This window comes from Echinops telfairi, unplaced genomic scaffold, assembly GCF_000313985.2.
Source record: "Echinops telfairi isolate 266 unplaced genomic scaffold, ASM31398v2 ScPeMD7_7424;HRSCAF=8462, whole genome shotgun sequence".
NCBI classification, from domain to species: domain Eukaryota; kingdom Metazoa; phylum Chordata; class Mammalia; order Afrosoricida; family Tenrecidae; genus Echinops; species Echinops telfairi.
Window position 1 is genome coordinate 25,651,457 of NW_022111324.1, and position 13,012 is coordinate 25,664,468.

Below are 13,012 nucleotides of genomic sequence, written 5' to 3' on the forward strand. Positions count from 1 at the left end.
GCCCAAAGCTGTACCGCCGGCAGAAGGGAAAGCCGATTGGGCTCCCGAGTGCGTCACGTGATCCCCAGGGGGTTCCCATAGAAACGCTTCTCTGCGGTCCAGCGTCGGGGAGCTGGGGGTGGGGGGTCCTAGGTTGACGGCGATGGGTACCGGGGGCGGGTGGCTTTGGCTTCTGCTGCCGCCGCCGCCGCCGAGCAGTCGTTGGAGTCCCGCGTGAGTCCGGCCGGCCGGGACTTGCGTGTGGGGAGTGATGGACTGGCTGCCGGGCCGAGCCGCCTGCAGTTGGCAGGAGTATGGGGCGGAGTGGGGCACGCCCGGGTGCCCGGCGTCGTGCTAGTGCTTGGAGACGTCGCTTCGGAACGCGCTCTGCCCCACGCCGCGTCCGGAGCTGGGGGACCCCACGACCGCGCCGCGCGGCCGGGGAGAGGTCCCCAAGGACGGAGTCGAAAGGTCACCCCTCATCTCTTAGTGCTGCTAACGACATCGTGACGGGACCTGCAGAACCTGAACTCGGTATCATCTCTGTCGGGAGGGAGGGAAGACGCCGGGGCAGGGCTGGAGCCAGGTGGCCAAATTGGGTGTACGTGGAGAATGTGGCGTAGGGTCAGTCATCCTCGACATCTTAAAGTAAAATGCTGAGATAGGTGGGCGAGCTAAGCGCTGGAGCTGAAGGAACACCAAACGTGTAGGGATTCGTAGAAATCCAACCCTGTGATTGGTGTCTGTGATTTTCATGACCCTTCTAGACCAGCATTTAAATGATAGTCTACATTCTTGTTTCTGAAAGCAGAGCTCTTATTGTGGAAGTAAAGGACGTGCTAATTTATCTGTGTATTGCACCGAAGTACAAATTAACGAACAATCCAAATTTGGACATTTTTTTGGGCATTGCTCAGGTGGCTTCATATTTTCCTGCCAACCTCCCCATCTAGTTTAGCTTCGACCTCTGTCTGAGCAAAGGCTGGCTGTTGCCCCAGTGAGTACTCCAATCCCTGGATTCTGGTCATGTATTCAAGAGTCCCGAGTTTAGAATTGGAAGACCCCGATTGGGTTCCTCCACTCTTAATCTGAGACAAGCCACTTAAAATTTATGACTCTTAAATACTTTATCACTAAGGTGGGGATAATACAGTATATTTCTCCAGCTTGTTCAGAGGTTTAAATACACAGAAGTGTTTTGAAGCTTGAAAATTGCACATAAATGTGAAATGCATGGTTCCTGTATCATTGGCCCTGAGTTTACTTGGTGATATAATATCAAGTTGTATCTTGCTTCTGGCAGAGATGACAAAATTCTGGAGGTGACAGACCTGTCATATTTCTTTGTGTTCTGTTACATGCAGAAGACAATGAATAAATGCTTGTGGAACGAATGAAGTGTGATGGGAGTACAGGTTGAGGGTCCCACTGTGAATAATAAATCAGTAAGACGAGAAAGATCTCAAATCAGACCTTTAGGTCACTTATCTATATGTATCTATATTTAGAGAGAGAGAAAGGGAGAGGGAGGAAGAAAAGAGAAGGGAGGGAGAAAGAGGGGAGGGAGGAAGAAAGAAAGGGGGAGACCGATAAGCAGATACTCCACAAGAAAGGACTACATCCCTTTTTCTTGTGAGGAAAAAACAGTGTGCCTTCCATGCTGCCACCCTCCCCGCTTTAAGTCGCCCTTCTAGAAGGTATATAATTCAGATGATGAAAGTGGCATTTTCTTAAATTGACATACAAATTTCAAACTCCTCCTTAGGAATTTCTTAAAACAGCAAAGGGAAAATTTCTACCTTTTGGTAATATTTGTTTCAGAATATTCTGTACCAAAGTATCAGGTAATTACTCTGTTGAATGGCGTTATATAACTTAGAATAAAGATGTATTTCAAATGTTTTTTCCTCAGGTTCAATCATTTGCTAACTTTAGCACAAGTGAAATAATGTTCTTCTGCAGATACTAAAGATTGTACTTTTCCTTTAAATTAAGATTTCCTTGAGGAGAAAATTGCACGTTAAAAGCACGATTGAACAACGGGAGCAAGGCTTCAAGATTTAATTCATTCCTTCTCTGACATCCTATTCTTTTGCACTAATTCTTATTTAGGAAATCTTCCTGTGTCTTTCCTCTCTCTTGCCTTAGGACTGGGAAAGACTCCCTGGGTAGAAATCAGTTTAAGGGAATAGTGGGAAGAATTTTAAAATCAGGAATGCTCAAGGGTATAATTGTTTTGATTGCTCAGAATCTCACGTTATAAGTTGAATGTGTTAAATGAATTCTTCAGCCTCCCAAATGTGTCTTATATTTCAGATGGCAAAAAGTCTTTTTTCCGTGCAGTATTTTTAATTGTCTCACAAGGATCTAAGTGCCTAGTGTATTAGTACTCAATAAATTTATGATCTGACAAGTTATTTTTGGAATTAGATTTAGAAATGGAATATTTTTGATGGCTACATTAATAGCCTTTCCTATGCTTACTAGTTAATAGTTAAATATTAGCAAAATTTTAAGGAGGAAGAAATTCATTATTAATTATATTTTAATTAAGTTTGTCTCACGTAATGTTAACTATGATAGTTACTTCCTTATAAGGCAAAGTATGCTACCTATTTTAATAATTTAAATGAGTGCTTACTCCTAAATAAAGAACTCACTTGGCTTAAATATGTTAATTATTGTGCACAATAACCTAATGTGGTCCATACCAAAGCAAGGCTGACCCTGCATGTTCTCAAGGCTAATGCTGATCTCTACTATGTAGCACTTTCTTTCTTGTTTTTTCTGTGATGAGACAGATGGCAAGGATCCTTTTAGTGAGAAGGAACTTTTATCTTACAGTAGGTCTTTCTTTTCAGATCTTTAAAACAAAATACTCTCCAACTATGTTCTTTCCCCCACATTTGCTACTAAATACTTAAAAAACAAGCCAAGACATTGGCTCCTGTCAATGTGGGCCTTTTATTTTAAGGTATTATTTTATTTTGAGGTAGAAGTATGGTCACTTTAAATTAAACATGTTAAATGAGTATGATAAATATAACATAAATAAAATTCATTTCTGGAAATGATGATTTAATCCCATTATTCTCTAGCAACATAATTACTATAATTCAAAACTTCTTTTCATACTCTCCTAAAACAATATTATGGGTTAATGCCCAACTCAATTGGTCCTATGCTGAAACAATCAACCTTCAAAACCTCAAGTTATTATTTTTTTAGATTCATATGACCTTACGACTACACACTGACAGAGGAACTAGGGTAAAATAATTTGTAACAGAACCTTTATTTGGATAGCAAAATGAGGGGCTTCAAAAAGACATGGGAAAATGGAATTATAAGACAATGTCTTTTAATACAAAGTCCCCCTGTACTTCAAAAATAAAAGAATTCTAAATCTTGTATTGGGATACATGTTTAGGGCTTGTCTTTAACCGGCTTAGCTAGAGGAGCAAAACTGATGACCTACACACACACACACACACACACACACACACACGCACGCACACACGCACACACGCACGCACACGCACATATATACCTGCACACACATTTGGATCAAGAAAATGGCTCAAACAGATGTAGAAGAGGGCAAGCCCAAGTCCAGTCAGGTTCCAAGTCTGTGGGTCACTCAGATGTTAGGCTGGAGGCTTTTCCTGAGATACACAGCTATGTCTCAGGAAGATAAAACCAAGATTGGCAGGAAAACCACAGGCTGGTGGCTGCAGAGGCAGATGAATCCACATTCTGAAAGACAGATGGAACGCTTCTAGGATAGGCAGGCAATATTGTGGGCCATTGGCTCAAGTCCAAAGAACTTGGAGGCCAAATAGCCAGGTGCAGGATCCAGACCCTGCAAGAAGCAAGCAAGGTTTTCCACAATGTCCACTTACATTGGAAGTAGGCCACCCCCCTCTGGAAACTTCCATTTAATTGATTAGATCGGGGCTGTGATCTGAGTAAGGGTGCTTTATCCCACCCTAATCTTACAACTGATTGGTTGTGATTACACTGTCAGGTCAGGTCACGAGTGCTTGTTAGGTGCTGTCAAACCCGTTCCACCTCATAGGGACACTATACAACAGAATGACACACTGCCATCCTGTGCCATTCTCACAATCGTTCTTATGTTTGCACCCATCAATGCAGCCACTGTGTCAGTCCATCTTGTTGAAGGTCTTCCGCTTTGCCTGATACATGATGGCCTTCTCCAGGGACTGGTCTCTTGACAACAGGTCCAGAGTACATAAGATGAAGTCTCACCATCCTTGCCTCTAAGGAGCACTCTGGCTGTACTTTTTTTTTTCAAGACAAGACTTGTTAGTTCTTCTGGCAGCCCATGGTACTTTCGGTATTCTTTGAGAGCACCATAACTCAAAGGCATATGTTTTTCTTCAATTTTTCTGATTTAATGTCCAACTTTCCCATGTACAGGAGGCAATAAAAAATACCATGGCTTGGGTCTGGTGTACCTTAGTCCTCAAATAACATCCTTGCTTTTCAACATTTTAAAGAGGTCTTCTGCAGCAGATTTATCCAATGTCATTTGATCTCTTGACTGCAGTTTCCATCGTGGATCCTAGTAAGACAAAATCCTCGAAATCTTCAGTCCTTTCTCTATTTACCTTGAAGTTACCTACTGGTCTAGATATAAGTATTTTGGTCTTCTTTACCCCAAGTTTAAATCCATACTGAAGGCTGCAATCCTTGATCTTCATCAGCAAGTGCTTCAAGTCTTTATTTTCAGCAAGCAAGGTGTGTTTTCTGCATATAGTAGCCTGTTACTAAACCTTCCTCCAACCCTGATGCCACATTTCTCTCCATATAATCAGCATCTCTGATGATTTTTTCTGCACACAGATTAAATAAGTATGGTGAGAGGATTTGCTGATTTTAAACCATGCAGTTTTCCTTTGTTCTGTTCATACAACTACTTTTGATCCAGGTCCAGGTTCTGCATGAGCACAATGAAGTGTTCTGGAATTCTAAGGCTATTATTTTCATGGCTAGCCATAGTTTGTTATCATCCACATAGTGGAATGCCTTAGCATAGGCAATGAAACATAAGTAAACATCTTTCTAGTATTCTCTGCTTTTAGTCAAGATCCATCTAACACCAGGAATGATAATCCTTGTTCCACATCCTCTTTTGAATGTGGGCTGAATCTCTGACAGCTCCCCAACAATGTTCTGTTGCAACCATTGTTGGATGATCTTCAGCAAAATTTGACTTGTAGGTGATATTAATTATAATGTTTTATAGTTTGAGCATCCTGTTGGGTCACCTTTGTTTGGAATGGGTGTGAGTGTGGATCTCTCTTAGTCAGTTGACCATGTAGCTGTCTTCCACATTTCCTGACATAGACAAGTGAGTGCTTTCAGTGCTTCATCAGCTTGTTGAAACATTTCAGTGGGTATTCCATCAATACCTGGAGCCATGTTTTTGGCCAATACTTTCAGTATATCTTGGACTTCTTCCTTCAGCACCATTGATTCTTGGTCATACGCTACTTCTGTTAATGGTTGAATGTTAACTGGTTTGTTTTTTGTATAGTGACTCTATATTCTTTCCTTCTTCTTTTGGTGCTTTTAGCATTGTTCAATATTTTGCCCATAGAATCTTTCAATATTGCAACTTGAGGCTTGCATGTTTCCCTTGAGTTCTTTCAGTTATGCTAAGCATGTTCTTCCTTTCTGGTTTTCTAACTCGAGGTGTTTGCACATTTCATTATAATATTTTATTTTAACTTCTTGAGTTGCCCTTTGAAAATTTCTATTCAGCTCTTTGATTTCATACTTTCTACCATGTGCCTTAGATTCATACTGTATACATTCCAAGTTTAAGCTGTTTCTTCTCATTCTGAGTCATCCCCTATCAGCAAATGAAGCTCCTGAAAGCTTTACTTCCACAAGCTTTCTTCCATTCACGTTGGTCAACCTATTTTGAGAGGGCAGCCCTTCCTCAGTCATATTTTGAGGTCTTTCCAGCCTGAGGGGCTCATCATCTGGCACTTTGTCTGACAATGTTCTGCTGCTTTTGTTTTCTTTTGTTTTTTGTTTTGGTTCTCCTTTTCATGAGGTTTTCGGTACCTGCCAATGCCTGATTCTGTCCATACGGCGCTCTGTGGTAATTCCTCAGAAGTAGACAGTCTATTCCTTTTCTTCCTAGTCTGTTCTTAGTCTGCAAGCTCTGTGGACACCTGTTCGAGTGACCTTGCTGTCATTTGAAGTACTGGTGACATAGCTTCTAGTATCACACCAACACACAAGTCACCGCAGTATGACAAACTGAGAGATGAGGGGTGGCTTACTACAGTAGGTGTTACTACAAAACCACCAGGAATCCTTGCCCAGCCAAGTTGACATAAAGCCTAACTAGCACAGTGCTGAGTAAAAGAGGGAACACGATATTTGAAGCATTATTGTGAAAGGGCATTGCTCTTTCGTTAACAATTGACTTGACCTCGGATAGCTGGCGTTCGCGCTGGGTCCGGGGTCCAGTGCGGAGTGACTGCCTCTCGTCCCGGGAAATGGGGCGCGGCAGGAAAGGCAGTGGGGCTGGTGCAAAACCGTTTGTAAACGACCAGGTGGGGCTGGTGCTAAACCATTCATAGACAACCTGCTTCTGGGTCAGGGTTTCGTACGTAGCAGAGCAGCTCCCTCACTGCGATCTATTGAAAGTCAGCCCTTGACACAAGGGTTTGTAAAAAACAATAGAAAAACACAACCCCCCAAACAAACAAACAAACAAACCAGTTGACTTTTGAACAAAGTAAGGGTTAGAGGCACCAACCCTCTGCACAGTCGAAAATCTGTATACATCTCTTGACTCTCCCCCAAACTTAGCCTGCTGTTAACTGGAAGTCTTACTTATAAGCAATTGACTAACACATTTTGTTTGTTACAGGAATGTAACATACTGCACCCACAATTAAAAGATATTTCACAAAGGTACCAGGTTTTTGAGCCTGCCGAAAAGGTGTGGCAATGACTTCACAGGTTTCCTCTCCCTTTATCCAATGGTCCTTATGCTGGTTTCATTGATCTTGAAATGGCAGGCACCGCTAGAGACCCCAGTCTATACTACATATCAAGCCATGCCACCTTTCCTTGCAATTTTTTTGACTTTTCTCTGCTTCTTGTGTGCACTTCTAGTATAGCTCGTAGCACTTTGTGTAGCTCCCATGGCACTATTATTCAGCGTTTATAGTATTGCACCAGACATGATGAAAACCACACAAGACAGCACATTTTACAGCCATATGCAATTTACTAGAGGGAATGGCTCACACTAAGATGATTAGTATCACGCAGTGTTGTTTACGAAAATCCTTGTTTAAGTGGACCATGCAGTTTGACCCCACTTGCTCTATGGTAAAGTAACTTTATAATGGCTATGATGATGACAGGAAGCTCTTGACTTCAAAGGGAGCCCTGGTGGTGTAGGGGTTGCACACTGGGCTGCTAACCACAAGATCGGCAGTTTGAAACCACCCCCTGCTCTGAGGGAGGAAGAGGAAGCTTTCTGCTCCTGTAAAAATGTATAGTCTCAGAACCCCCCAGAAGCAGTTATGCTCTATACTAAATCATTGCCACGAGTCAGAGTTAACTCAGTGGGAGTGAGTTTGGTTGACTTATTTATTTCAACAATTATCCTGTATTCTTAACCATCCATTCATAATTGGAATGTAGAAAGTACAAAAGATGAATCTAAGAAAACTGAAAATGAAAAAATATGAAATGGAATGAATAAAGATTGTTATTCTAGGCATTAGTGAGCTGAAATGGGCTGGTATTGGCCATTTTGAATTGGCCAAACATATGGTCTGTGATTCCGGAAATGAGGAAGAGCACCACATTCATTGTCAAAAAGAGTATTTCAGGGTCTATCTTGAAGTACAATGTTGTCAGTCACAGGATAATATCCGCACGCCTGCAAGGAAGACCAAGTAAAGTGTTTTACCACACTGATGATGCATTGAAAGCGCTGATGTGTGTTTTTCAAGAAAATTCCAAGATGACTACCTGGCTTACCAACTAGAGGAGATACATATCTGTGCCCATTCCAAAGAAGGGTGACCCAACAGAATGTGGAAATTTTCAAACAATATCACTATTTCATGAAATTAAATTTTTGCCGAAGATAATTCAACAAAGGTTGCAGCAGGACATTGGCAGGGAGCTGCCAGAAATTCAAACCAGAACCAGAGGATATGGCCAGCGGATACAATTGCTGACATCAGATAAAACTAAAGGATACCAGAAAGACCTTTCCCACTCTGAAAACCAAACGTAGTGCTGTCGAGTTAATTCCAATTCATATTGACCCTATGGGACAAGGTAGGACTTCCCCTGTGGGTTTTTGAGACTGTTGTAACTTTTGCAGGAGTAGAAAACCTCATCTTTCTCCCACGGAGAGCAGCTGGCCGCTTCAAACTGGTGACTCTGCAGTTAGCAGGCCAACTTGTAACCCACTGCCCCAGCAGGGTAAAGATGATTCTTACTTCTGTTTTATTGACTGTACAAAGGCATCAACTTTGTAGCTTATAACAAACATGGATAACATGGAGAAGAAAGGGGGTTGCAGAACACTTCATTGTGCTCATGTGGAACCTGTACTCGGGATAAGAAGCAGTCTTACAAACAGAACAAGGGAATAAAATCACTGTGTGATTTAAAATTAGGAAACGTGTGCCAGGGTGGTATTATCTACCATACTTACTCAATAGGTATGCTGAACAAATAAAGTGAGACGTTGGACTCTTTGAAGAAGGATTGGAGGAAGGGTTATGAACAACCTGCAATATGCAGATGACACAACCTTGCTTGCTGAGAGTGAGGAGGACCTGAAGTACTTGCTGATGAAGAACGAGGAGTGCAGCCTGCAGTATGGATTGCAACTCAATGTAAAGGTAACCAAGATCCTCACAGCTGGACCACTAGACAATATCATAAATGGACAAAAGATTGAAATTGCCAAGGACTTCATTTTATTGGGATGCATAATCAATGCTCATGGAAGCATCAGTCAAGAAATCAAACAACAGATTGTACTGTTACTTGAAAACCTGCTGCACAAGACTGCTTTAAAGTGACAGAATTAAAAAAAAAAAAAAAGGGCCAGAATCACAAACAAATCTGCCTTGGTCTGTCTTGGATGAAGTACAGTCAGAATGCTCCTTAGAAATGAGGATAGTGAGATTTCTTCTCACAGGTCGTTTTGTGGGCTGCTAACCACTAGACCAGCAGTTTGAAACCACCAGCTGCTCTGTGGGAGAAAGATGAGTCTTTCTACTCCCATTAAGATCTACCATCTTGGAGACCCACAGGGGCAGTTACACCGTCTCTTACAGAGTTGCCATGAGTTCGGTTTCTTTTTAGTTTACTTTGGACATGTTATCAGGAGGGGCCCGTGCCTGGAAAAAGACATTATGCTTGATAAAGAAGATCAGCGAAAAAGAGGACGACCATCAAGGGGCAGCAACAATGGGCTCAAACATAAGCATGATTGTGAGGTTTCATTCTGTTGTTCGATTGTGCAGTGTTTCCTTCTGCTGTACACAGGGTCCCTCTGAGTTGGAGCTGACTGGATGGTCCCTACCAGCAACAGAAACACCAGACCAGATAATGCAAGTATCATCCAAACGTATGCACCAACCACTAATGCTAAAAAGGAAGATATTTAAGATGTTTTTACTAATTTGTGCATCTAAAATTGATCAAGCTATCAATTGAACATGTACTCAATATGCATTAATCATTGCTAGTGATTGAAATGTGGAATTTGAAAATAAGACAATTATCCACTACCACCCAGTGACATCCATTTGATTCTGACTCTTCCCGAGACTATACATCTTTACAGGACCAGATAGCGCCATCTTTCTTTTGAAGAACAGCTGGTATTTTCTTACTGTTAGCATCTTAATGCTTGCTTGACAGCACCATCAGGGCTCCTTCAGAAGGATTAGTAGGTAAAAAAATATGGCCTTGATGACACTGGACACTGGAGATCACATGATAGAATTTTGCAGTATCAAAGACTTACTTATTTAAAATATCTTTTTCAACAACATAAAAAAATGTGGATCTTAAATACACAAGTATCAAATGGACTATAAGTGTGGAAATAGACAATGGAGAAATCAAGAAACTCAATATCAGCGGTCAGAATAAGCCTAGGGAAGACTGTGGAACAGATAATAAATTAATTATAGGCAAGTTCAAGTTGAAATGAAGGAAACTAAAGTCCATGAGAGCTACAGAATGTCCCTTCTGAATTTAGATAGCATCTCTAGAATAGATTTGATGCATTGAACATTAAGAGTGAAGACTGGAGCAGGTGTGGAATGACATCAAAGACTCATACATGAAAAAAGAAAAAATATTATTTAAAAGACAAGAAGATTACAAAAGACTAAAATGTGTTTCAGAGGAAACTCTGACACTTGCGCTTGAACACAGAGCACCTAAAATGAATGGAAGAAATAGCAAAAGAAAAGATCTCGACGTTCAGCTCAAGAAGACATAGTATTATAATGAAACATATAATGAAACATAGAGTTAAACACAAAACAGAACATCCTCTGCATTTCTTAAAGGGAAAGAAGTAAAGGAAAAAAATTCAAGCCTCAAGTTTCAATATTGAAGAATTCTACTGGCAAAATATTGAATATAGAAAGCATCAAAAGAGGAGGGAAGGAATAGAGTCACTGTACCAAAAAGAACTGGTGGATCTTGAACTATTTCAGGAGGAAGCATATGATCAAGAACTGATGGGATTGAAGAATGAAATTCAAGCTTTTTTGAAGGTATTTTTGAAAAACAACGTCCCAGGAATTGATCAAATAGTGTGGTAGTTACATAATCTGTTGTCAACATTGAGACTATTAAAGAGTGAAGGGGTAGAGTTTAGCCTGTCAAACAAGTCATAGCTTGATGACCTCATTTGGAGGCTCTAAAGAGATAAATAGCTTGCTGGAGGCGGGACAGACACACTTACTCCCTGTGAGACATTCCTGTTGACAAGCCACATGGAGTTTTCCTGATGGCAGCCAAAGCCTTGGAGTTGGAGGAGCCACATGGAGACCCACGGCACGTAAGATACTTCCACCGCCACTGGATCCACAAGACTTTCCACCCACTGGCCTATGACCTTTTTGTACTCAGTGTCATTGCATGTGTTACATGAGTCTGAAGAGGAATTTACAGACTGGCACTGGACATATGGACTAATATCAGACTTGAGAACTTGATCTAGACTGGACTGGGTGGTTTTCTTAATGTACAATTACTCTTTATATAAAGCTCTTTCCTGTACACAAATGAATGTCTGTAAATTTGTTTCTCTAGTCCACCCAGACTAACACAAATAGAAATCCAGATGCTTCAACAAATTGATGCAATGCTGAAAGCGTGGACTAGTCCATGCCAAGAAATTTGGAAGACTTCTACCTGGCAAACCAACTGGAAGAGATCCATATATTTGTCCTTTCAGAAAGGTGAGCCACCGGAATGGGGAAATCATTGAACAATACTATCAATTTCATATGCAAGTAATATTTTGCTGAATGTAATTTTTAAAACGTGTGCAGCAGTGTAGCTGCAGTGAACTGCCAGACTTTAAAATTGGATTCAGAAAAAGACATGAAAGGAAGGGTATTTAAAGCTGATGTCAGATGGATCTTTGTTGAAAGCAGAGAAAACTGGGAAGATGTTTGTTTGTGTTTTATTCACTATGCAAAGACATTCATTACAATGCAAAGGATCATTACAAGTTACGGACAATCTTTCTAAGAGTAGGTATTCTAGATCACTTAATTGTGTTTATGCGGAACCTGTGCATGGACCGAGAGCTCGTCCTTCGAGCAGAACAAGGGGGTACTTAGTGAATTATAAACAGAAAAAGTTTGTGTCAGGATTATATCCTTTCACTATACTTATTCAATCTATATGTTGAGTGACTAATCCAAGAAGCTGTACTATACAGAGAAGAACCCAACATCAAGATTGGAAAAAGACTCATTAAAAGTATGCAATATGCAGATGACATAACCTTGTAAGCAGAGGACTTGAAGCACTTACTGATGAAGGTCAAAGACTATATATAGTCTTTAGTATGAATTACACTCCAAAGAAAGGAATACAAAACTACTTAGAAAAGATTGAAATTGTCAAGGATTTCATTTTACTTGGATCCACAACGAGTACCCATGGAAACAGTAGTCAAGAAATGGAAGTACACATTGCCTTGGGCAAATATCCAAACAAGACCTTGGAGAACTGTTCTAGAGCAAGGATGGAGCTTTGAGGACTCAGGTGTGTCGGACACAAGCCGTAGTTTCCCAACTGCTGCCTGTGTATGCGAACGCTGCACTCAGAAAGTGTAAGGAGAATGGATGCCTGTGAGTGAGAGTGTTGGCAAAGAATACTAAATACACCACCAGCTGACAGAGAACAAAGCAGCCTGTCTTGGGTGTGGCACAGCCAGAATAATCCTTAGAAGTGGGATGGCAAGACTTCATTTCATGTACTTTGTGCATGTTATCAGGAGGACAGGTCAGCGAAAAAGAGGAAAATCTTCCACAAGACGGACTGACACAGTGGCTGCAGCTATGGTTTCATACAGAGTCACACCTGTGAGGATGGTGCAGGGCCGGGCAGCATTTTGTTCCACTATTCATATAGGGTCTCTGTGAGTCGGCAGCAACTCCAAGGTGCCAGCCAATCACAACATGCTTTCTCATTAATGAGATTGCTTTTTTTTTTTTAACTTTTTCTTTAAAAAAAAAATTATTTTATTAGGGGCTCATACAACTCATCACAATCTGTACATACGTCATCTGTGTCCAGCTCTTTAGTACATATGTTGACTTCATCATTCTTACGACATCCACTTTCCACTTGAGCCCCTGGTTTCAGCTCATTTTTCCCTCTCCCTCCCGGCTCCCCCCGAAAATTTATAATTTATTATTATGAGGAAAGTTTTATGTTTCATCGTTGCTACCCTACACCTTGACTGGCT

At 41.1% G+C, this 13,012-nt stretch overlaps 1 protein-coding gene across 1 annotated transcript in view; it reads left to right on the forward strand.

The window, feature by feature from the left end:
- The first annotated feature begins 213 nt into the window (after window positions 1-213).
- RGL1 (ral guanine nucleotide dissociation stimulator like 1) overlaps window positions 214-13,012 on the forward strand; it is a 362,525-nt gene continuing 349,726 nt past the window's right edge. The window contains exon 1 of the mRNA XM_045297937.1: window positions 214-513. The gene's annotated coding sequence lies outside the window, so the exon portion shown is untranslated. The remainder of the gene's footprint in view (window positions 514-13,012) is intronic.